The sequence below is a fragment of the Ursus arctos genome, unplaced genomic scaffold (assembly GCF_023065955.2).
Source record: "Ursus arctos isolate Adak ecotype North America unplaced genomic scaffold, UrsArc2.0 scaffold_28, whole genome shotgun sequence".
Classification (NCBI taxonomy): Eukaryota; Metazoa; Chordata; class Mammalia; order Carnivora; family Ursidae; genus Ursus; species Ursus arctos.
In genome coordinates, this window is record NW_026622963.1 from 11087521 (window position 1) to 11114309 (window position 26789).

The window sequence follows — 26789 nt, forward strand, 5'->3', positions numbered from 1 at the left end:
TTCAATTAATGTTATTTATTTTCTGTCTACTTTCTGTTACTCTGTATAATTAGAAAGAAGTCGTATTTTAAGTGAAATGTATATTATATCCCAATATTAATTCAACAAGCATTTAGAGAGCATCTCCTAGGCCCTAGGCATGGAGTGAACAGAATAGCAGAGGTTGCTATTCATAGAATATTACTCAGTAAAAAAGGAAACCAAAATAATCAAAAAATAAAAACTTCTAGCCCTTTTGGTGTGGTTAATTTTATGAAAATAACAGATTCAGCCTTAAATGCACAGAATTAATATTTGGTTTTACGGAGTTTTGCTGTTGTTCACAAAAGTTATCTGAAAACTTAAGCAAGGCTCGAACTTCTACTTTGAGTACTGATTACCTTCACCAGCATATTTCCATCTGTGGTTTTTGGTAACCTATTCCATATCATGGGTGGCCCAGCTACCTTAGCAACTAAGGACATTCTTTGCTGTAACTTGGTTAGAGGCAAATCTAGGGAAACAAAAAGACAATGGGAATCCTTCCCATCACACCTTGTCTCTTTTGTACCTTTATTCATTCCACTTCCTGGAACATCACCTTTTCCTCTCTCTGTTCTTTAACATCATTTTTTTTTTTTTTTTTTAAAGTTTGGGATCTTGTGGACATTCATTTTTCTAGCTGCCAAAAGTTAGTGGTTTCTAGATGTAGGCTCTGTTTTATTTTATACAATTTGATCTCCTAGGCAACTCTCTTATTATATGCACAATGCCCCACATTGTCTAATTTTAAGGTACTTGCAAGTGTAAAACCATTGCCGTAGGATAGGTGTTTAGCTTTTACAATTAAATTTATATCTAGTTTATTATAAGCAAGTGCTTGTTTCCTGCACCATTATGATCTTGCTCTGTGGTCTAAATGTTGTTTTCCTTTTTTTTTTTTTTAATTGTGGTAAAATATATGTAACTTAGAATTTACCATCTTAGACATTTTAAAGTGCACAGTCCATTGGGGTTATGTGTGATCACAATGTTGTGCAGCCAATCTCAAAAACTTATTTTGTGTCTATTATCTTATGCAGAGGCTTTCCCGAAGGCTTACCCTAAACATTTCCCTCAGAGGTTACATTTTACCAGGAATTTCTAGTTACAGCTTCAGGGATATTTATCTTTTACTTTTGTGTATGTGTATCTGAACTCTGTTTCCTGTTGGATTGTAAGCTTTCTGAAGGTGTCATGTTTGTTGAATTGGGCATGACGGATGGTAGGAATTTGAATCAGTGGAGGAGCTGCCTACAGGAGAGAAACTGCATAAACCTAGGTCTTCAGGAACAAAAGAACAAGACACTTTTTCAGGAGTGTTAAGTAGATTCATTTGCTTATTTTGCTTACATGAGTAGAAGGAGATGAAGCTGAGAAAATAAGAAATGACCCTTGATACTGAGCTGGTGAAATATGAAGATTATCAGTGCCTCACTTTGGTCAATTGATTATTCGCAGGTATGAAGGGCTCTGTGGAGAGTTGGAGGAGAGTGCACTTACCCTTATTGTACCTTTCTTTTATTCCCAAATGACCCCACTAAAAGAAAAGGGGGCCGGTGTTGTGATAGCAAGTAAAGGACATTGGATTCAGGAGACAGTAGACCTAGAAGATTGGCATTTCTGGACTTTAAGTTACCTCCTTTGTAACATGATGGGGAAGAAAGATGGTCTCAGCTGCTTTCCAGTCCTAATATACTGTGACACTGTGGCACACTTTCAGTCTCTCGGTTGGAGCCACCACTAAGACTTGTTTCACTCATTTATGAATTGTTTAGTTCAGAGGGCAGCAAACTTTTTCTGTAAAGCGCGAGATAGTAAATATTTTAAGTTTTGTCACTACTGTCTCTGTTGCATGTTATTTTTTGTTCTTTCACAACTTTTTAAAAATGTGAAAACCATTCTTAGCTCAAGGGCCAGACAAAAACAGGCATTGGCTGGATTTGGCCCCCAGGCTGTAGGTTGACCATTAATTTAGTTGATTGAGGGCAGTTATTATTAAAGTTTCTAGAATTTAGAAATCAAGACCAACTTGGTGATAGTGTTTTCCATCTATTTTTATGGACTACTTATAGGTTATATTTTCTAAGGGTCAGGAAACTAATGTGTATTGAGAATTCTCTGTTCTTTTTCTTACAGTCTAAATTATCTTGTGTTTCAGATTATGTCCTTTATTTCTAAGTGCCTCGAAAACTCTCTGAAATATTTTACTCATCTTTATTGTCTGTATTCTGATTAACACAAATATTTCCTGTGTTATATCCTTAATGTCTAAGAATATTTCACTCATATTTACTAGCTTTTCTCTGATAAACACACATTGTTCTAGTACTCTTAATGGTTATTAGTATAAATAATGTTATTTATTTGTATCTTATTTTAAACTATGAACAGTTTAATACATTTTGGATACAACATAATAAGTTCAAACATCAGACCCGAGAAAGCAACATAGTATACAGTTGTAACTAAACACAGTGATTTAATCTCTGTGCCCACTGATTGAAAATAATTTCTGGGTTAGACTCTACTATATGTTCTCTCCAGTGTTTTGCTTCTTATGTATTATTCCCTGTAATAGAGTGGGTATCTCAGATCTTTCTATCATGAGAAGTTAGTGCAGTTTTTTTATTTTTATTTTTGATTTGATTTTTTTTTTTTTTTTTAGGGAGGTGGAGGGAGAGAAAGAGAATCTTAAGCAGGCTCCATGCCCAGCACGGAGCCTGATGTGGGGCCTGGTCTCATGACCCTGAGATCATGATCTGAGCCAAAATCACGAGTTGAATGCTTAACTGACTGAGCCGCCCAGGGGCCTCTAGTTTTTTATTTTTAACTCTGTCCCCACTGTCTTGAATTTCCATGCTTATTGCTAAAACAAATATTTCCTGTGTTATATCCTTTCTTGTTGAATAAAATTTGTTGGTTATATGGCTTGGCTGTTTCTATTTGATTAACCTAATACTTTTTGTTCTTCTCTTTGCTTAATGCTTTGTCTTCATTGTCACATTTATTTCTTTCTGTGTTTCACTTATATTTTTCTATAATTTCTTAGTTAAAGTTTTAGACACTTCTGCCATTTTTTTATAGTTATAAAAACCTTTAATCCTTTAAGTAAATGTTCAAAACTCATTATATTTTTAATGATGGTTACCAATGCATATAATCTTATAAACACATTTATATAATTCAAAATACATGAATTCAAAACATCTGAAAAATGTTCATGTTGTCGATGATACATGTTCAGTTGTAGAAATTCTAAGCTTATTTTCAGAAAGACTAGGTCAACAAATAATCACTAATGCAAATAGTTCTTAAAAATAATCATGACCTACTTGTTATTTTCCAGTGTAAGGATTATTTTAAAAAGGTGTGGTTTGTAGATTGTCAGTGCTTTTACTGGCTACAGTGACCACTTGAAAGGCAGGTCTAGCTGAATCTTGGGGAAACAGACCCAGTGCAGAAAGATATCCTTGCTATATAGGATGCTGTTTGTACATGGAGACATGCGATAAATACTGAAAGAATAAATTAATAAAACCTCAGACTCTTTCTAGGATCAAGCTCTGGTTCTCAATAAAATACTGTTAAACATAAAGTTTCTCTTAAGCCCCTTTGCAGTCAGTTCCTTCACATGACCTTCAGCTCCTGTGACAACTGATCTTTCTGTCACTATAGATTATACATATGCAGAAAAAGTGAGCAGACAATACATAGAGTTCCCACATATGCCCTTCACACAGTTTCCCCTGTAAGTCCTTAAGCATTTTTGATATTTAGTTTTAATTATTTCTTATCCTGATTTATTAACTAATCCTTTGGACATTTAGTTTGTTATTTCCATTTCTTTGCAGTCATAAGTGAGCTATGATCTAAGTCTTTGGATTTTTTATTATTTAGGACAGGTTTCTGGAAGAGAAATTACTAGGTCAGAGGGCTTGAACTTTTTAAGGTTTTTGTGTATTGCTTTCCAGAAAGAGATTACCAATTTATACTATCATGAACAGTGTGCAGAGATGCCCATTATATTGCATTATTATATTGTTGTAATATCTATTATAGTATATTACATTGTCATTTGTAGCTGCCAGTATAATTTAGAATATGCTGTAGTAACAAAGAATCCCCCAAATCTCATTGTTTAATGCAACAAATTTTATTTTTTACAACAAAGCTCATGTTATATGTCAAACACATATCAGCGGGTGGTATTCTTTCTTTGGAGTTATTTAGTGAACCAGCCTGATCAACTCCTTTGGTTACTTTCCATAATTACTGTAGCGGGTAGGTCTTCCGGTTGTGTACTGGTTCCTAAAGCTTATTCCTGCTGATGTTTCATATCATGTTTACGTACATCTAGTGACTAAAGCAAGTCATGTAGCCACACCTAAGTTGAAACAAGGGCAGTGAAGTGCAATCCTACTGTGAGTCTGGGAAGGAGGAGAACTGGGACAGCACTAATGACTAACATCTTATTCAAAAAACAACTCTAGGGGCGCCTGGGTGGCTCAGTCGTTAAGCATCTGCCTTCGGTTCAGGGTGTGATCCTAGGGTCCTGGGATCGAACCCCACATCGGGCTCCCTGCTCCACTGGAAGCCTGCTTCTTCCTCTCCTACTCCCCCTGCTTGTGTTCCCTCTCTCTCTGGCTGTCTGTCAAATAAATAAATAAAATCTTAAAAAAACCCCAAAAGCCTCTAATTTCACTGATGGAAGAGGATATCTCATTTAAGTTAGATTTTCTTTGCCAATGTAGATAAACATTTTCATAGTTTTTTAGCCAGTTTTATTTAACCTTTCCTTTTACTTAAGCTTTATAAACACATACTGTTGGTTTACTTGTATATTTCCAGATTTTTTAAAGATTTTATTTATTTATTTGACAGAGAGAGAGACAGCCAGCGAGAGAGGGAACACAAGCAGGGGGAGTGGGAGAGGGAGAAGCAGGCTCCCAGCGGTGAGCCCGATGTGGGGCTCGATCCCAGGACCCTGGGATCAGGCCCTGAGCCGAAGGCAGATGCTTAACGATTGAGCCACCCAGGTACCCCTATATTTTCAGATTTTTGAATTCTGTTTTTTTGTGAGGATGGGAAGTCATGATGGTGGGATTATAATAGGGAGTACAAACTTTTAGAAAATGCCCTTTCTTTTGAAGACTTGAACTGATGAAAGAAAGGTATCTTTCTTGGATTGATCTCTCCCCCAACCCCCCCTCCATTAACATAGTATATGTTTTGTTAAGTTTAATTAAAGGCAATAGAAAGTCTGGCAGAATTAAGATTCTTGACATTCTACAGATTTGTAAAACACAACTTGAACACAAAAGTTTAGTGTGTAAATGATCAAGTTAGAGTTCTATTGAAAAAATTAAGTTCCCTACTCAGATTTAGTTATGTTGACCATGTCTTTTTTTTTTTCCTCTTCTTCTTTTTTTTTTTTTTTTTCAATTCAGGTATCTGCCTGAACTGGAACTTATGCTGTAGACATTTCTTTGTGAATTCATCTGAAAACCTGCGGTGAGATTTTTTTTAAATGAATTTACCTTATAAGATATATTTCATAATGAGAAAGAATTATTTTTGAAAAATTTAAGGCAGTGCAAACTGTCTTTTCCTCTGAGAGTTTAATAGGCAAATATTATTTATTATAAAACTACATATATAGCATGCTTACTTTTAGTTTGTAGGACATTTGATTGAAGGAAATGAAGCTGGTTTTCACGATTACAGTAGTTTTGAGTGAATTTTTCCATTGTAATTCCAAAGGACATTTTCTTTTATACTCAAAGATAGAGTTCACACTGCTCTCCTGACACACATTTGAGAATGATATTGACATTATAATCTGATATTCCTGAAGACAGATCCTTAATTTGTTAAGTCATAGTTTTCAATAACTGGTAACTATTTTAATAAGTCAGTTATTAGGAGTTTTCTACCACTCTATTCTCCTGGACTTGATTATTTTCTGTAGTTCCCTCTGTTTGGGGGGCTCATAAAATAAGAATATATCCTTTAGTATGTTAGTAGTTGGTTTCTCTTTCCATAATAGCATTTTACTCTAAAGATAGGTTCATAGCCCTTTCTCCTTTCTGACATGTCTGGGCTCCAGTTCTCTTCATCTTTTAATTTTTTAAGCAACCGGTCTGTCTTCTGGTCTTTCCACTTCGAATCCAGCTACTCTCTAAGCCATTCTTGTCACAGTCACAAGATTGCTTTTCCTAAAAGATGAATGTTGTCATGTCAGTCCACAACTCAGAATCCTTCAGTACCTTAACATTGCTTAAAGGATATTTTACAAACTCCTTTACAGAGCAGTATAATCTCTTGTACCCAGTTTTCCATCTCATTAGTGCTCTAGGAATGTTATGAACTAACATTTTTTTAAAAACAGCTTTATCGAGAAATAACTTACATACCTTAAAATTCACCCATTTATTTAAAGTGTACAATTCAGTGGGTTTTTTTTGCTTTGTTTTGTTATTTTTTAAAATTGTAGTTACGGAGTTGTGCAGTTGTCACCACAATCTAATTTTAGAATATTTTCATTGCTTCAGGGGCGCCTGGGTGGCTCAGTCGTTTGGGCATCCAGCTCTTCATCTCCACTTGGGTCTTGATCTCGGGTTGTGGGTTCAGGCCCCATGTTGGGCTCTGCGCCAGATGTGGAGCTCATTTAAAAAAAATTTTAAAATATAGAATATCGTTATCACTCCAAAGAGACATTGGTACTCATTAGCAGTCACCACTCGTTCCTCCCTCCACTCAGTCCCTGTCAGGTACTAATCTACTTTCTGTCTCTATAGATCTGCCTATTCTGGGTATTTCATATAAAGTGTAGAATATGCAATCTTTTGTGACTTATTTTTTCACTTAGCATAAAGTTTTCAAGGTTCATCCATGTTTTTGCATGAATCAGTACTTCATTCCTTTTCATGGCTGAATAATACTCCATTTTAAAGTGTCAGGTCAGGTGACCTGGCGATAGAGAAACCTGAACTTCCTGGTGTCAGGGTAGCTAATTAAAAACAGTGATCCAAAATGAAAGTAACAGTTGAGCCTTATTCACTTACTAAGATAGTATAAGCAACAGGCTAAATCTCAGAAAGTGCAGGTGTCCCACTCAGGTGGATCAGTACAGAGGTGGGAGGTGGATCATTTCACTGCAGAGAGAAGGCCAGACAGGAGGTTCCTGCAGTCTTATGGACCCAGGGCTGGTTCAAGAGTGAGGTGGAAGGGCTTGGGATCAAAAAGCATGGAGTCAGAGTAGAGAAAAAGTGTCTTCAGTGTTTCTTCCCTGATGAGAAGGCCTCAGCAGAGGTGCATGAGGAAAAGCCTCAGCTGAAGGCGACAGATAGACTTCTGAATGAAGTCTGGGGCCTGGGCTAGGAATGTATCTCTGCTTAACATGGTCAGCCAGGGGAGCCCAAGTTCCTGACTACAGCTCTCTTTAGAGACTGCAGTGTACTGGCTGTGTCTCCAGTCTGGTGTGGGTAGGATGGCTTTCCCATGTGGGGCGTGCCAGTTAAAGCCTTTGTAATTGCTTATAGTCAGGCTGGAAAATTACACATAGAGATTTTAAGTTTTTGATCAGGAGCCAGACTCCTCTCTCTCTCTCTTTCTCTATGTATGTACACACACTGTATTTTGCTTATCCATCAGTTGGTGGACATTTGGGTTGTTTCTGCACCCCCTCCCCCATTCTGGCTATTCTAAGCTTTTTGCTATGAACTTTTGTGTGTAAGTTTTTGTGTGCATATGGTTTCATGTCTTTAGGTGTATACCTAAAAGTGTAATTTGCTGGTTCATTTGATAACTCTATGTTTAACAATTTCTGGAACTGCCAAATTGTTTTCCAAGGAGACCGTATCATTTTACATTCCCCCCAGTAATGTATGGGGCTTCCAGGTTTTCCATATCCTCACCTACATTTGTTACTTTTTTTTTTTTTTTTAAGTTATAGCCCCTCTAGTGAATGGGAAGTTGTGTGTCATTGTGTGGTTTTTTTTTTTTTTTTTTGAAGATTTTATTTATTTATTTGACAGAGAGAGACACAGCAAGAGAGGGAACACAAGCAAGGGGAGTGTGAGAGGGAGAAGCAGGCTTCCCGCCGAGCAGGGAGCCTGATGCGGGGCTCGATCCCAGGAACGTGGGATCATGACCTGAGCCGAAGGCAGACGCTTAATGGCTGAGCCACCCAGGCGCCCCATCTCATTGTAGTTTTGATTCCTATTTCCCTAATGAGTAATGATATTGAACATCTTTTCATGTGCTTATTGACCATTTATATATCTTTTTTGGAGAAACGCCTACTTGAATCCTTTGCCCATTGAAAAATTATGTTATTTATCCTTTTATTGTAAGTGTTTTTTAGATATTCTGAATACAAGTCACTTATAAAATACATGATTTACAAATATTTTCTCCCATTCTCTGAGTTGCCTTTTTACTTTCTTGATACTGTCTTTTGAAGCACAAATGCTTTTAATTTTATCTATTTTTCTTTTGTTGTTTGTGCTTTGGGTGTTATATCTAAGAAACCATTGCCTGATCCAAATTCATGAAAATTACTCGTATTTTCTTCTAAATATGAGCTCTTATATTTAGGTCTGTGATCCATTTTGAGTTAATTTTTTTTTTTTGGTGGGGGTGCGGTGGAGGGAGAGGAAGAGAGAGAGAATCCCAGGCAGACTCCATGCCCAGTGCGAAGCCTGACGTGGGGCTCAGTCTCATGACCCTGATATCATGACCTGAGCTGAAATCGAGTCAGATGCTTAACCAACTGAGGCACCCAGGCGCCCCTTTTTTGAGTAACTTTTGTGTATGGTTTGAGGTAGAGGTTCAGCTTCCTGCTTTTGCATTCAGATATCCAGTTGTCACAGACCATTGAATTATCTTGGCACCCTCAAAGAGTATCAGTTGACCGTAAATGTAAGGTTTTGTTTCAGGACTTTCAATTCTATTCCAATGATTTATACATCTGTCCTTGTGCCAGGAAGTTTTGAAATCATGAAGTGTGAGTTCTCCAACTTTGTGTTTCCTATTCAAGATTGTTTTGGCTCTTCTGGATCCCTTGCATTTCCATATAAATTTTAGGATCAGCTTGTCAGTTTCTACCAAAAAAATCCAGCTGGGATTTTGATGGGGATTGTGTTGAATTGGTATTATAAATCTGTAAATCAGATTGGAGATTTTATAATAGTATGTTTTTCAGTCTGCGAACATGGAGGTCTTTCCGTTTATTTATGTGTTCTTTAATTTCTTTCATCTCCTTCTTTTGCTTAATTTGTTCTTAAGCCCATTATTTTGGATATTATTGTAAATGAAATTGTTTTCTTTCATTTTTGGTTTATTCATTGCTAGTGTATGGAAATATAACTGATTTTTGTGTCATGCAACCTTACTGAACTACTAGTTCAACTAGTAGTTGTAATAGTTGTTAATATATTATTGAGAATTTTTTATGTATCAAATTATGTCATCTACAAATAATGATAGTTTTATTTTTTCCTTTCCAATCTGGATGCCTTTTATGTCTTTTTCTTACCTAAGCGCCCTGCAGCACAAAGTTAAATAGAAGTGATGAGAGTGGACATCCTTGTCTTGTTCCTGATCTTAGGGGGAGGGCTCTCAGTCTTTCAGCATTAAGTGTGATGTTACCTGTGGCTGTTTTGTAACTGTCCTTTTTCAGGTTGAGGAAGTTTCCTTTTATTCCTAATTTGTTGACTGTTTTTGCCATGAAGGAGTTAACATTTATTGAGACTTTTCAATGTATGTCAGGCCCTATGCTCAGTGCTTTATATATAGTATTTAATTTTCAATACAGTCCTGTGAGATAGAAACTGTTATTTTATCTTCATTCAGCTGGTAAGTTGTAGAATCAGGTTGGTTGGTTTCAAAACTTGTATGCTCAACCATTATCCATTAATGGTTGTACAAACTATGTTGACTTATACATGTGCCTTTGTCCATGTTGGTTTCCTCCTCCTAAAATGCATGGTCCCTCTCTTTCACCATTACAGACCTACCATAGCAGTTTGTACCTGTCACGGTCATGGTACTTTTTCACTGTGTTGTGATTATTTGCATATATTTCTCTCATTTTAGAATCTGTGCTTGAAGTCAGGGACTTTGTCATATTTGTTTTTGAATCTCCAGTACATAGTAGAGAGACAGGAAAGAGATGTGTCACAGAAGCGAAGGGATTAGAGAGTTTCAGGAGGGTGGAAGCAGTCAGCATTGCCAGGTACTGCAGAGAGATGAAGTAAAATAAGGTTCACAAAATGCCTATAGGTTTCATCTTTTAGTGATTTCAGCAAGATTATTATTATTTTTTTTTAGCAGCAGTGGGAACTGAAGCAAGATTATGGTAGGTTCAGCAGTGAATGGGAGATGAAGAGACTGCCTCAAGTATAGACTGTCCCCACTCTTGTGAGAGTTTAACTGTGAAGGGGAAGAATGAGTTTAGGTTCCTACATAGAGGGGAATGTAAAGTATTTTTTTTTTTAAGGGGTGGGGCTTGACTGTGCATATATACAGAGGTGGTAGGAGAAAGGACAAGTTAAGAGCAAGCTTGTGGAAGTAGAGACAGGACTAATAGAGGGAATAGGCTCTCCTGTAGAGACAGGAGATTGCCTAAGAACACAAGATTTGCCTGGAGTGGCCTCTTTCTTCTGAGGGAAGGAGGTACCCATGGATGTAGTCAGAGGTAAATATATGGGTGTGAATTAAGTAAATATAGGGAGTTCCCCCATTTCCCTGGAGTAGAAAACAAAGTTGTTGGCTTCGGGATATTGTGGTTGTTGATATTCTGCAAGTAGCCAACAGGGGTGAGATGTGGAGTTTGAGGGGAGGGATGAAGGTTTAGAGTATCTGCTGTAAGGCATGGGAGAGGTTGCTTAACCAGAAACATAAATGTTGTTCGAGGGCCTCTTTCTCCTCTGTCTCCATGGAAATTGCCAAAACGGGTTATATGGTCAGAAATAATCCAGATGGTACAAAAGGATTTACGGTGAAAAGTTAAGTCTTCCCTTCACTGTACATCCCCTGTTGCTATTTTCAGAAGGAAGTACCATTTACAATTTATTTACTTTCAAATTGTTTTTGCAGTTATACATATAAATATATAGGGAATTTATTTTAATCCGTGAGAACTTACTGTTTTACCTCTTGCTCTTTTAGTGGACTTCCATATCTTGGAGATCTTTCCATATACTGAGATCGACTTCATTCATGTTTACAGCTGCAGGATATTTTGTATGTGAATATTGTATCAGTCATGTAACCTGCATTCAATGGATTACAGTGTTTACTGCCATAAAAGTCCCGTTGAATGAATAAATTCTACCTTTAAAAAGTAGAAAATCATTATAATACCTTAATTCTGTACCTTAATTTTGGATTTATTCTGTCCATACACACATTGAACAAGCTGATAATATGTATATGCCAAAACTGAGTTGCCTTCAAAATATAAAGATATCTCAAATATTCAAAGGTGATACCCTTACTTATCATGGTCAATTTATTTCTGGGATTGAGTGATAAGTATCTTGTTTTCACGCATTTGCTATTTTGTACGCTGATGTGAGAAACATTCCTGTATGTGACTCGTGCACACATGGGAGAGATTCTTCTGTACATACACCTGTGAATGGAATTGCTGGGTCATAGGGTAATAAATTGTAAATTTAAAGAGATTATACAAAATTTATTTCAGAGTGATTGGAAATAAATCACTATCACCATTGCATAAGAGATCCTGTTTTATAGTCTCTTCAGTAGATTTTCAGACTTTTAAATTTTGCTAGTTAAATGATCTAAAATAAAATAGTATTTAATCATAATCTTAAAAAAACCTAAAAATTGAGGTATAATTTTCAATTTTACAATGAAATGCATAGATCTTTTGCAGTTTAATGAATTTTGACAAATGCATTTACCTACGTAATCCACACCCGTATAACATGTAAAACATTTTTATTACTCTCTAAGATCCTTAAGCCTCCTTCCTTGACATGCTCTCCTCTCACTAGAGCAAACCACTTTTCTGATTTCTGTCCCTTTATTTTTTTTAAAGAAATTCATCTGTTCTCACCTCACCAACTTCTTTCTTCCCATTCTCTTTTTTAATGTCTTTTTTAAAAAGTTGTAAAAAATAACACAAATTTATTATCTTCACCATTTTTAAGTACAGTTCAGTGGTATTAAGCACTTTAAAAATGTTGTGCATTGGTCACCATCATCCATCCCCATAACTCTTTTTTTCATCTTGTGAAACAAACTCTATATGCAGTAAACAATAAATCCCCATTTTTCTCTTCCCCCAGTCCCTACTTTCTGTCTTTATGATTTTCACTTCTCTCAGTGCCTCATGTGAGTGGAATTATACAGTATTTGTCTTTTGTAACTGGCTTTTTCATTTAGCGTCATGTCCTCAAGGTTCATCCATGTTGTAGTGAATGGCACAGTAAGTTTTTTGTATTCTTCCTTTTTGAGGTTGAATGATAATGATATTCCATTGTATGTATATACCACATTTTGCTTATGCATTCATTTGTTGATGGATACTTGTTTGCTTCCATGTTTTAGCTATTGTGAAAAATGCTCCTGTGAACAGGGGGTACAAGTATCTCTTTGAGACCCTGCTTTCAATTTTTAATTTTTGAGGTGCTACCATGCTGTTTTAAACAGCAGTGGTACCATGTAGCATTCCCCCAACAATACACAGTTCCAATTTCTCCACCTCCTCATCAGCACTTGTTGTTTCCTGGGTTTTTTTTTGTGTTGGTTTTTTTTTTTTTTTTTTTTTTTTAAATACTAGCCATCCAACTGGATATGAGGTGGTATCTCATCGTAGTTTTGATTTGCATTTCCCTAGTGATCAGTGATGTTGAGCATCTTTTCATGTGCTTACTGTCCATTCATATATCTTCTTGGAGAAATATCTATTCAAGTCCTTTGCCCATTTTTGAATTGGGTGGTTTTGTTATTATTGAGTTTTAGGAGTTCTATTTTCTGGACATTAATCCCTTCTCAGATATATTTCTCCTATGTTGTGGCCTTCCTTTTTATTCTGTGGATAGTGTCTTTTGATGCGCAAGATTTAAAATATTCATGAGGTCTAATTTGTCTTTACTTTTTTACCTGTGCTTTTGTTATCATATCCAATAAATCACTGCCAAATCCAGTGTCATAAAGCTTCTGTCCTATGTTTTCTTCCAAGAGTTTTATTGTTTTAGGTCTTACAAATATTTAGATATTTGATCCATTTTGAATTAAGTTTTGTACACATTGTTAGGTAAGGGTCCAGCTTCATTCTTCTGCATGTGAATACCCAGTTTTCTCAGCACACACCCCTGTTGAAAAGACTTTCTTTTTACTTTGATGACTTTGTCATAAACCAGTTGGCTATATATGTGTATGTCTGTTTCTGAGTTCTGTCTTCTGTTTTATTGACATTTTTTCTCTTTGCTGATACATGCTATATTGATTACAGTAGTTTAATAGTAAGTTTTGAAGTGAAATGGTGGAAGTTCTCCAGTTTTGTTCTTCTAAAGATTTGTTTTGACTCTTCTAGGTCCTTTGTATATTCACAGTTTAGAATCTACTTCTCCTTAGGGATTTTAGGGTTAGCTTTTACTTTTCTACAAAAACATCCTTAGATTTTACTTGACACTGTGTTCACTCCACAGATCAATTTGGAGAGAATAGACATCTTAATATTGTAAACATGATCTCTTTCTCCATTTATTTAGATCATCTTTAATTTCTCAAGAGCCATAATTTTTATTTTTCCGAGTTCAAATTTTGCACTTTGATTTTTTTAATGCTATTATGACATTTTAAAAGTATTTAATTTCCACTGTTCATTACTAGTATGTAAAAATGTAATTGAATTTTGTATATTGGCTTTTGCTAGTTCTAGTAGCTTTGTGGGGTTTTTTGTTTTGTTTTGTTTTTTTGTTGTTGTTTATTTTGGTTCTTTAGGCTTTGTTATGTAATTATGATGTGTATGTAAGTAAAGATAGTTTTACTTCTTCCTATCAACCTGTATTTCTTTTCCTTACCTCATTCTACTGACTAGAACCTCTAGTACAGTATTAAATAGAAGTGGTGAGAGCAGATGTCCTTGGCTTGTTCCTGAATTTAGGAAGAAAGTTTTCAGACTTTTACCACGAAGTCGTTATCCTCAGGCTGAAGAGCCCCTTCTATTCTTCATTTGCTGAAAGTTTTTTTTTTTTTCTTTTAGTCATAAATGGGTGATACTGGATTCTGATTGTGGTGGTAAAAGGATTTTTTTTAAAGGATTTTTAAGAAGGGGTTATAATCATGACTCATACAGATATAAAATGAACACTCGTCGAATGTTTAACTCACTAGTTAATGAGGAAGCTGGTAAGATGTTAGGGTCCGTTCAGAGGCACATTTGGAGAGTCACCCATTTGTATGCAGTAAAGGAATGCTGAAATGAATTTTCCAAATGGATGCAAAAACTCATCTATCCATTGGGCGATTATCACTTGTAATCCACTGGACACGACTAATTTGCTCTTTTGTGCTCAAGAATAGTTCACATTATTATCAATTTTCTATAGTTTTTAAATTTCAAAATTGCTCACAGGCAATGAAAGGTAGAGGTAATGAATGTCTGAGCTAGAGAGAACTGTAGGTAGTCTTTTCTTTTTTGGTCTGTTTTCAAAGCGTTTTATTGTTTTTACTGATAAAGAGTTTTGCTTTGAATTTCCATGATCTCCAGTGATGTTGAACATTGTTCATACTTTTATTGGTTATATGCATATGTTCTGATGTTAAATGCCTCTTTAATCTCTCTTGTCCATTTTTCTGGCCATGTTTTGGGTGTGTGTGTTATTGCTTTATATGTTCTTGATAATAATGCATAATAAGTTGGGTGTATCGTGAATACATTCTTCTAGTTTATAACTTGTATTTTCACTTTCTTTAAGGTATTTTTTGAACAATGGTTCTTAATTTTCGTACAGATTTCTCTTGTCTTGTTTAAGAAATCTTTCCTTATCCTGAGGTTAAAAGATACTCATCTTTTCCAATAAGTTTTTTAAAGTTATTTTTGACATTGAAGGCCTTGATCCATCTGGTGTGATAGATTTTCATATGGTATGATGTTAGGATCAAATTTCACCTTTTTTTTTTTTTTTTTTAAAACGTGAATGTGTTGGACTGAATGTTTATGTCTCCCCAGACTTCCTATGTTGAAGCCTCAGTGTGTTGGTATTTGGGTGGGGCCTTTGGGAGGTAATTAGTGTTAGATGAAGTTGTGAAGGTGGGGCCCTGGTCCGATGGGAACAGTGCCTTGATAAAAAGAGATGTTAGAGAACTTGCTCTTTCTCTGTCCTCTCTCTATGAGGACACACCCAGAAGATGGCCACCTGCAAGCCAGAAAGAGAGCTCTCACCAGAACCTGACCATGCTGGCACCCTCATCTCAGACTTCTAGCCTCTAGAAGTGTGAGAAAATATTTCTGTTGTTTAAGCCATGCAATTTATGGTATTTTGTTATGGCAGCTTGAATAGACTAAAACATTTTGTTTTATATTTACTATTTGGTACTTGATATTTTCCTTTGTCAGATACTGCTTATATGGGGAAGATTAGGTTTAATATCAGTCCCAGTGATGTCAGGGGCAGGAGTTGGAGAGCCCCAGGCACCGCAGAGCTTGAGTCAGTCATTTCTTACCCCATACCATATAACTTGAGGTCACTTCTTTACCTGTTTCTCTTGAGGAAGAAGTTGCCTTTAGGACAAGGCACTGCAGTGATTACTGGTGCTCAGCCCAAGGGCTTGTGTTACAGGAGAAGGTGATGGGAAGAAGAAGCCAGGGAATGTTAGTGTGTATTAAACTGTTTTTCTAAGCTCCTGTTTTCCTGAGGACCTGAGGTTTGAGTAATGCATATGTGGGGCCAGGTTGTGTGCACATAGGTGCTGGGGCACAAGAAAAGCAAAAACCAGAACTCAGTAGTTCTTTTTCTGTTTTGTTATCCCACAGCCTTGGTGAGCTGCCTCACGCCGCAGGCCACAGCCACCATTCCACACATACCAGTTGGAAAGGGGTCCTTGTCCCCCCAGGTGTTTCTTATCATTCTTTCCACTTTTTCTGTGTACCTTCCCCAAGGGACAATCTCCTGAGATGGGGTTAGTAGTGTTGCTAATTCAGCATCTTGGCAGGGATTGCAGCCAGCATAAAATGAGTTTGTTCAAGATTCCTCAGTCATATGCAAGACTTCTTCCATGCTGTGTCTGAAGCTTCCACAGAGGCTGTGTAGAGGGGAGGCTGGCTGTAGCAAAGAGTCCCACAGAATCTTTTTGATCATCCAGTGGTGTTTCACTGAATGTTCGCCCAGCCCTGGTTGCCTTTTTGAATAGGTGGACCCAGAAGGTCCTTTAGGTGGGGTGACTTCTTTTTTTTTTTTTTTTTTTTTTTTAAAGATTTTATTTATTTATTTGACAGAGATAGACAGCCAGCGAGAGAGGGAACACAAGCAGGGGGAGTGGGAGAGGAAGAAGCAGGCTCATAGCGGAGGAGCCTGATGTGGGGCTCGACCCCGGAACGCCAGGATCACGCCCTGAGCCGAAGGCAGACGCTTTAACCGCTGTGCCACCCAGGCGCCCCAGGTGGGGTGACTTCTAAGAGGGTCTCTGACTTAAAGTGGCTCTCCTTCTGCTTAGTGTTACTTTAAATTATAATTCCAGACAGTTATTCTTGCTCAGAACGACCCATGAATTTGTATTATATTGCATCTTTCATGTAAATTTTGTATTCTGCTTATGAGTATGTAGATGTTAAAATCTTTTAAGTTACTTACATCAAAGAAACTTGCTCCTCCAAGAGAATATATTACATTTATTCTGTTGTTTTACTTACTGCCTGCTATATCTCCGCCCCCACAAAAGAATTAGTCTGCCATACAATGCTATCCTCCGTGATAAACCCCAGTGTTATACTTACTTATTTTTTTTTTCTCTGTGATTCCAGAGAAGAGGCAGGACCTGTTTCTCACTTAATTTTGACATAGGAAGGCTGGGTCTGAAGTCCCAGAGGGGGCCTTGCAGGATCAGCCAAGAAGGTCCTTGGCTTAGCGCAGGATAGAAATCAAACGCGAGCCAGGAGGAGGTGAGAGCAGAGTTCACTGAATCATGTAAGTGATAGAGTGCAGCAGATGGAGTGTCTGGGAGACTCCGAAAAGGAGAAGTGAGTCTCCCTACAGTTTGCGATTAGGAGTTTATATTGGAAAGGGGTCAAGTGTACGTGTTCCTTCAGGAATCCGGGGTAGGGTCTGATGAAGGTGAGTGTCAGGTGAACAACAGGTATTATTCCATAAATCACCGAAGGTAAGGGGGCACCAGTTTCATCTGAGGTTTGAAGCCATTGTCCTGGAACATGCTCGTGATCTTTCTTCTTATATGTTATCAGGTATATGGGGGCCTAGGACAGAACTCAGAGACTGGTTAACTTTCTTGCTTATCCCTTAGAGTGGAATCATAGCTTCTTTGCTTTACTCAGATGCAAGGGGAGATATAGAGCATGAGTAAATGGGGCCCAGCAGAGAAACAGCAGACAGGGAGCCTTTCTAAAATGGAGTCCTTTCAGTTTCTCGATACCAGTTTTTTTTTGCCTAGTCCTGGTGTAGGTCCTGCCAGATTTGCCAAAGAATAGGTGTTCCATATTGTTGAATTAAATTAACACATAGCAGAGTAGTTAGGATTTATAACAGGAGTTACATTCTAGGTAGAAAAGTATGTACTCATATCCACAGTGGGTCCTATATTTTGACATGGTTAGAATAAATAGTGCGTGGGGGCAGGTAGAATCTATAGAACTTGATGACTGATTAGATATTGGCTGGGGGGAGAAACATAAGAGGGGAAAGAAATCAGGGATGATTCCTAAATTGGGCAATTAAATGGGCAGAGGTGTTTATTTCCAATGCATGTTTAGGTATAGAAAGAACTTGTGGGGGACGCCTGGGTGGCTCAGCTGTTAAGCGTCTGCCTTCGGCTCAGGTTATGATCGCAGGGTCCTGGGATCGAGCCCCTCATCGGTCTCTCTGCTCGGCGGGAAGGCTGCTTCTCCCTCTTCCAGTCCCCTTGCTTGTGTTCCCTCTCTTGCTGTGTCTCTCTCTGTCAAATAAATAAAATCTTTAAAAGAAGGAAGGAAAGGAAGGAAGGAAGGACGGAAGGAAGAACTTGTGGGCTGCCTGGTGGCTCAGTTGGTTGAGCGTCTGACTCTTGATTTCAGCTCAGGGCATGATCTCGGGGTTGTGAGATCGAGCCCTGTGTCAGGCTCCTCGATTCTTAGATTCTCTCTCTCTCTTTCCCCCCTTCGGCCCCTCCCTCTCTCTCAAATAAACAAATAAAATAGAAAGAACTTGTGGGATGGGAGATAGATTATTAAAAGATTTAGTTTGAGGTTTTTCTGAGATATTGAAGTGGAGATGTGCAGATCTGTATGCGGTTCTTGGAAGAGAGGTGGAGGCTTGAGAGAGAGAGATTTTGAGGTTAATGGTTTTTCGGGAGTGGTTGAAGAAGAAATTGGTCAGGATTGAGGACAGAACCACTGAGCACATCTAGTTTTAGCGGACAAGTACAGAGAAAGGCACTGGGAGAAAGAGACTGAGAAGGAGAAACTGAGTGTTAAATAAGGATTTTACAGCAACACCGTTGGCTTCATCTCTGTCTAGAGACCAGATTTTCCTTTCAGCACCCTGTATTTGATCTTGTCCCCAGACCTTTTTTTTGTTTCCAGCATTCTCCTCTGGAAGAGATTGTGGATGAAAAATACTTTTATTTTTGAACCCAGCAATTGCTGGTTTCTTTATATTTCCTCTAAATTCTGTTTGAAAACAGAAGACTTTCTTCTTTAGCTCATCTCCAGCTGCACCTTCTGTTTTATATATATAAAAGAAACCGGTTGACACTTTGGACATTCAGCTTGGAAATTACCTTAGGTATGAGTAACAGTTCATTGCCAGCATTTTCTGTTTTTTGAGTTATCACAAGCAACAGTTTTGCTAAATTTTCTGCCCCTTCATAAGGGTCTTTTTTCCTCCAGCTGCTGCTGCTGCTGCTGCTGCTTCTTCTTCTTCTTCTTCTTTTTTAAGGTTTTATGTATTAATTTGAGAGAGAGAGTGCAAGCAAGAGAGCACAAGCAGGGGGAGCAGCAGGCAGAGGGAAAAGCAGACTCCCCACTGAGCAGGGAGCCAGACGTGGGACTTGCTCCAGGACCCTGAGAACATGACCTGAGCCAAAGGCAGACACTTAAGTGACTGAGCAACCCAGGCGCCCCTTTCCTCTAGCTTCTGATAACATTTTACTCTCTCTGCTTTAAGGCCTTTCCAGTAGCCTCTTCAATGCTCATCAGGCTTTTGCTGTGAGATCCTTGTGGCCCTTCCTGTTCGTGTCTACCACCCAATCCCACAGCTGGTATAACCTGTCTTATGTTTTTATTATGTCAGCACTCCAGTTCCAGGTGCCAGATTCTGTTCTGGAAACTATCACTGTTTAACAAACCACCCCAAACCTAGTCTCAGAACCTGCATCACTTTTCCTAACCAAGCCTGGGAAGTGACTTATTGTCACTTCACCACACTCTTTTGGTTACAAGCAAGTTAAATGCCAACTTGGATTTAAGAAGGGAATCAAGACTCCACATCTTTGTGGGTGAGCTGCAAATTTACACCATAGAAAAGCATGTGGATGGGAGGTATTTTTGCGGCATATTTGGAAAAAGTCTGCCACAGATGGATAAAATAAAATACATAGAATTACAAGAGAAACTAATTATATTAAAGATTTTTTATTTTTGTTTGAGAGAGAGCAAGAGAGAGCATGAGTGAGGGGGAGGGGCATAGGGAGAGGGAGAAGCAGACTACCAGCTGAGCAGGTAGCCAGATACGGGGCTCAGTCCCAGGTCCCTGAAATCATGACCTGAGCCACCTAAGCACCTCTATATTAAAGTATTATTACCAAACTAATTGTAATAAAGTATTATGTGTTTATTTAACACAATACACAACAAGGTATAGTGGTAGGCCTATAGTAATTTAGGAAATATAGTATTAGTAATTTTAGAGGTTGGAGAAATTAAAGAAATAATTTATTTACCCATCCAAGTTCATAGGTCTCCTGAGTTCTATCCACAGACCCTCCAGCCTCTAGGTGAAGAGACCTTGGATTAATGTAATGGTGTGAGCAGAAGTCACATTGCTGTGGCCTGGGGAGTGAATGTGGTGAGGGGAAGGCAGAGACTAAGGGGGAGGACACCATAGAGTAAGTTCCATATACTAGCATTTATTTACCTTTTAATAAGCTAAGGGTTTTATTGCTTTTTAGATAGAGACTTAAATATGTTTATGTACTGAGAGACGCTAGTGAAGAAAGAAAGTTGAATATATAGGAAAGATAAAGGCTATGTAAAAGGTTTCTGAGAGGGGAGGAGGGGGTGTGGTCTTGAGGTTAGGTAAAAGCATTAGGGAGGGAGGAGCACGTTAAAGGAGTTACAGACGTTTGTGGGGGCTGTTATCAGGTCACATGACATTCTGAGAAATATATATAGGTATGATAAATTTCAACACAGGGGCAAGGGAGGCCAAGGCAGGCCCCAGAGAACCTTATAGCAGAGGTCTGGGGGAAATATGCGAACATTGAGGATAGGGTGGGGAGAAAAAAAGGTAATGAAACAGGGGCAGGAAAAAGTAACTGATGTAAGAAGACAAACTTTGCCTAGCTTACAGTTTTGTTCAGTGCCTTCTTTTGACCATTCTCCTGACCATGGATATTGACAGAAAAGTAGAGTGAGAATAAAATGCAGTTACATATTTGACTTCTGTTTATTTAGGGTTAACTTTTCCTAAGTATCTTGTTTAGCATATGTAATTCATACTTGTATTGCTTTTGCCACAGAGTAACATGAATGCTGAAGAGCTTCTTTCATGGTTATTTGGGGGTGATATTGAAAAGCAGTGCATGCCTTTGCTGCTTCCATGCTTTCAGCTGGATGGAAATTGGCCTCAAAGGGTCCATGGTTTTCTTTGTCATTAGCCAACAGATGCTTGCTGCAGTGTTTTGCTCACTGAGTCTTTATTTAATGTGAGGGTAATGCATCTCTGTACACTAATGAGCAGAGAGCTCTGCAATACAGTAGCTCATTTGTGTATAACAAATATCTGCCTTTGGCCACACACTGATCCTTTAAGAAATGATTTTTTTTTTAAACCAACCTGTTTTCAACACCTGGTTGGCATATCTATCTTCATATTGCTTTGACTTTCTAGTAAGTTGATCCTGACTTTAGTATGTCTATCTTATAGGAGAAAATTTTTTTTTTTCTGTTAAGGAATTACTTCAGATCTTCTTGAAACAAAATTTTTAAAACTTCAGGTTGGTACTATAAATCATAAAAAACCTCAGGTTTTAGGCACAAATAATCATTTATACATGAATATGTTAGGACATTGTTAATTCACGATGTTATATATACTATCAATATTAGTACTTATATACTAATATGTAAGTATATATACTTGCATATATTTTAAAGTATATAAATTATATGTAATATACTTTATATATATATAATATTGCAGATATACATGTATGTATATCTTTCTTATCATGGTAAAATGTCCAGGCTGTCTTCACAGCCCCCATCTTCCCTCAGTAGCTACCTCGTAGCTACCCTTCACGTCTAGGGGTGCACACATCTGCATGAAAACTTGTCCTGGAAATGGACTCAGTCATTTGAGCTAGGCATTCTGGAGTTCCAGGTAGGTGAAAAGTGGTCTCTGGGGGTGAGACCCAGCAAGACACTTCCTTTTGGCCCTTTGCATTGCTCATTACATAGAGAATGGTGTGGACTCATAAGGGCCAAATCTGTCGCTTTCATCTAAGGGTAGCAGTGATTTTAATAATCTTTTTTTTTTTAAGTTTTTATTTATTTATCTCTACGCCCAGCGTGGGGCTTGCACTCACAGCCCCGAGATCAAGAGCCGCACACTTCTCCGACTGAGCCAGCCAGGTGCCCCTTAATAATCTTTTACTAGAACTACCAAACTTGATTGCTCCAACTTCATTCCTTCCTTTTGTTGTATGTATGGTCTTTTAAGGTTCCCAGATTCAATTTCAGTATCGGGGGCAGGGGTTCCCACACACAACACCAAGCAATTCTCAGAGTAGGATTTCTGAGAATTCAACTTAATTCTGACACTGCGTCTACCCAGAGACAGCATCAGATTTCACAGGTTAAGGGTTCAGCCCTACAAGACTGCCCTCACCCTCTGCTTCAGACACCGGTCACAAGCCCCAGGCTCTTACCTGTGCTTCTGACCAACCAGCTACATATTGTAGGTTCCAACAACCTCCTCTTTAGGTTCAATTAATTTGCTAGAACAGCTCACAGAACTCAGGGAAATGCTTACTTAAGTTTACCAGTTTATTGAAGGATATGAATCAATATCCAGATGAAGAACTACCTTAGGTGATGTTCCTAACAAAGGAGCTTCTGTCCTCATGGACCTGGGGGCTTGGCTCAACATTCTGGCTCCGCAAACATGGAAGCTCTCTGAAAAAGAGGACTAAAAGAGCTCTCCTCTTGGGTTTTTATGGAGGCTTCATTACATAGTTACGATCGACTAAGTCATTAGCCATTGGTTGATTCAACCTCCAGCCCCTCTCCCCTCCTCACTCTGGGTTGGAGTGAGGGTGATTAAAAGTTCCAACGCTCCAATCACATGGTTGGTCCTCCTGGCAACAAATCCCTGCCCTTGGGTGCGGTCCACAAATCACCTTCATTAATAATAAGACACCCATTTCACCTTTATGGTCTGAAGTGTTTTCCGGGAACTATGGATGAAGACCAAATATTTCTGAGAAATATGTTTTGGTCATTCAGATGGTATAAATCATTATAAATCATTATATTACATATGGCCAGAAGGATTTTCCTAAAGCCAAAATGAATCACATTCCTGCTTGAAACTTAAAAAACAAAAAAATTTATTTATTTACTTGAGAACGAGAGAGAGAGAGAGACAGACAGACAGACGGGCGGGGGGCGAAGAGGTGGGAGAGGGGGAGCAGAGGGAGAGGGACAGGCGGACTCTGTGCTGAGTGCAGAGCCTGAGTGGGGCTTGATCTCAAGACTCTGAGATCATGACCTGAGCCAAAACCACGAGCTCCATAACCAACTGAGCCACCCAGGCATCCCCCCTGCTTGAAACTTTTCAGTACTTCACATTTTCATTAGGATGAAGTCCAAACTTCCTAAATTGCCTTATTGAAGATCCTTCGTTCCCCTTTCTGATCATCGCTTATTGTTTCATCTTTACTTCTTTTGGGGCTATGTTGTTGCCATGCTGGACAAGTACTCTTTTCTATTTATACAACTTTGCAGTGGCTGTAGATCTTTCATGCTCCCCTTTCCTTGTGAACAACCTCTAGTATATCTACCAAACTCCTTGTAACACTCAGTGAAAAAGTTAGGTAGTCTGACAAGCCTTTCTTCACTTCCTCAGGAAGAATTAAGTCCTTTCCCTTGCTATGTGTCCATGGTGATTTGTACACATTTCTGTTTTAGCATTTGTTTTATTATATAGTATTTGCACATGTGTAATACATACCCTCTACCTACAAAAGTAAGGGCTAATGTAATTCAGCATGGTGTTTCCAGGTATTTCCACTAAAAGTGCCTGGCACACAGTAAGTGCTTAATAAATGTGTGTTGAATGAATATTGTGGTTATTGTTTTTAATTTATTTATTTGGGAGAGTGAGGGAGAGAAAGAGTGCTAGTGAGTGAGCAGGGGGACGGGCAGAGGGAGAGGAAGAGAGAGAATCTTAAGCAGACTCCCTGCTGAGCACAGGGCTGAATCTCTGGACCCTGAGATCATGAAACCTGAGCCAAAATCAAGAGGCAGATGCTCAACCAACTGAGCCACCCAGGCACCCCTGTATATTGTAATTAGTAGAGTGCTTGAAGTGTGAATTGCTCTAAATAGAAGCATGTGTTTATGGTAAGCTCTTGCTCGTCCAAGGTAATTGAGGAATGAAGTATTCCAACAATTGATTATGCTATGGAATAGCCAATGATAAATTATCTTTAGATAATTTTAACACAAAAATAATGGGTTATACAGAATTTATGTGTCTTTATTTTAAGATGCTTCCCTTTGATCACTTGAATTGTATGGCTCTGTTAGAGCTGTGGCTGAGGATGCTGTAGGAAATCAAGTAGGGTGCTTTGTCACAAGTAGGGTGCTTTGTCACAAGCTGGGTGTTTTTTCCAGTTGAAGTTTCTAACACACTTATTCATTTATTATTTTGCTTACCTAAAGAGTTCACAATGACATTATTATCAATTGCAGTTTAAAAAATGCTCAGAAAACAGACAAGCAGCGTACATTATGGCATATGCACTGTCTCAGTTCACCAGACAGCTTGCCTCCTTTAGGCTGTGCCCTCTCCTCTATTCAGTGATGGTCCTTGCTGAGCCTATGAACTGAGCTAAGCAGTTAATTAGATGGTGTTCTCTGGCCATGACTATTTCAAGAGTGCTTGATCCCCACCAAAATTATATATTTATTCTTCTCTCATTCATGTGAAAGTAACGTGAGTGGCTGCTGCTCATTTGTGTATTAATTTAATGGTTCTCTTCTGCTCTCACCTGCTCAACAACAGTGTTGCCAATTGTTATTTGCAAGACTCAGAAATTACTTTTATGCATGTGGACCTGCATTTTCATATCTTTGAAAGTGATTTTTGACAGAGGTCTCTTTGGAATAGAGAAAATGCTCTCACTGTATTTGCACAAATGATCATCATGGTGGCTGAGCTCTGACTTCCTTCATTGCTGTGTCATCTTCTCTTGTTAAACCTAGAAATCTTGCTGCAAAGCTTGATCCTTTTTAAAGCAGATGTATATTTTCTCAGTGACATCCAGAAATGTGTAATGTAAATATGACTGTACTTAGTTACTGTATTGTTCAGTTGGCTCATCTCCATATGAATCCTTTTCTTTTGATTGGTTTCCCAGCCTCTCTCTCACTTTAGCTGCATAATAATGCAGTATTTGTAACATAATTATTTTATGAAAATGAAACATGTTGACTTAAGTACGAGAACTGATTGACCTAAGGGTTAACTTGAAAATCCTACATGAAAGAAAGTAAAGGATTGATGAAGTAATTTTTAAGGATATGTTTATTAGAGTCATTAATGATAGAAACAATAGACTTCTTAATTGAGTATGATAAAATATTCAGCAACTCACTAACCCAGCTGTTCTGTTTAAGTAATCTGTGAATAAACAATAAAAATAATCCTTGCTACTTTATATTAAGCTGTTATCAGTGGAGGTTTTAATTTGGGAATATATCAAAAGACTTGTCTTTGATGTGAGCATTTTAATGTTAAGAAGCTGACTGATTCTATTAAATACAGAATGCAAACATTTATGTCTTTATAGTATGACTTTCAAAATAATTATTACCTGAATTGGGGTGCCTGGGTGGCTCGGTCATTAAGTGTCTGCCTTTGGCTCAGGTCATGATCCCAGGGTCCTGGGATCGAGCCCCATTTGGGCTCCCTGCTTTGTGGGGAGCCTGTTTCTCCCTCTCCCTCTGCCACTTCCCCTGTTTGTACTTGCTATCTCTCTCTCTCTTTCAAATAAATAAATAAAATCTTAAAAAAATGAAAGTTATTATTACCTGAATTAAAAAATGTGATTGCTTGCTAAGGCATGCTTTTTTTGTATAAATCAAGTTATGAGTGAGAAAGATTTTCAATCTCTATTTTAAGAGAAGCAGTATTCAGGGGCGCCTGGGTGGCACAGCCAGTTAAGCATCTGCCTTCAGGATCCTGGGGTCAAGCCCCACTTTGGGCTCTCTGTGCCTCCAGAGCCTGCGTCTCCCTCTCCTGCTCCCTCTGTGCTCTCCCTCTCTCTTAAATAAATAAATAAATAAATAAATAAATAAATAAATAAATAAATAAAAGTCTTCAAAAAGAGAGAGAGAAGCAGTATTCAGCATCCTAGGTTTTACTTGTGGTTCCATCACGAACTACTACCTGGCTATCTTTGGTAAGCCTTGGGCTTTCTCAGCAGTCAAATTAACTATTTCATAGTGAAGATCAGTTGATCTTCAATATGTGAAAGTGCTGGTAAATGTATACCACATTTAGGAGTTTAAACAAGATTTAAGCCCCTTTTCTGCCTGCTTTTTGACTTGGGGCTTGTCACTTAAATTCTCTGGGTATTTGCCTCTTTATAGGTAAAGCAGGAATTCAGCCTGTGTATTCATCTCCAGGGGTATTATTTACATTATGGTTAGCTCTTACAACCTGTAACTTATGATTATTTCTGTCTCTTTTTTTTAAAACATATATTTGCTTCTATTCCCCCTGCTGATACGATGATTACCAATAAGACTGGAAAGCATTAATCTTCACCTATAACATTTTATTTAATCTTTCTATTGTGAGAGTAGATGGTAGTAGCCTCATTTTACTGATGAGGAAGACTGAGGTTCAGAAAGTGATAGAGGTGGGATTATAGTCTCTGATGCCAGTGTTCTTTCTTTTATTAAAAATTAAGCATGCAGCTTATGTGAAGGCACATTGCCACATACCTCATCTAGGGCAAGCTTTTGATCTCCATTGTTTTCCTATTCTTTTTTTTTTTTTTAAGTGAATAGAGCCTTACCAAAATGATTTTGTGGAAAAAAATGCATCTATTCAATAGCAGGAAGCATA

At 38.0% G+C, this 26789-nt stretch overlaps 1 protein-coding gene across 16 annotated transcripts in view; it reads left to right on the forward strand.

Moving 5' to 3' along the window:
* PEAK1 (pseudopodium enriched atypical kinase 1) overlaps window positions 1-26789 on the forward strand; it is a 294322-nt gene that overhangs the window by 41610 nt on the left and 225923 nt on the right. For 8 of the 16 annotated variants that reach the window (XR_003311383.4, XM_044391996.3, XM_026478585.4 and 5 more), the window contains exon 2: window positions 5469-5532. The exons of 5 other annotated variants lie outside the window; for them this stretch is intronic. The gene's annotated coding sequence lies outside the window, so the exon portion shown is untranslated. Of the gene's footprint in view, window positions 1-4907; window positions 5058-5468; window positions 5533-26789 lie in introns of those variants that run through there. 3 more of the 16 variants (XM_044391995.3, XM_048221528.2, XM_048221539.2) reach the window with 1 other exon arrangement.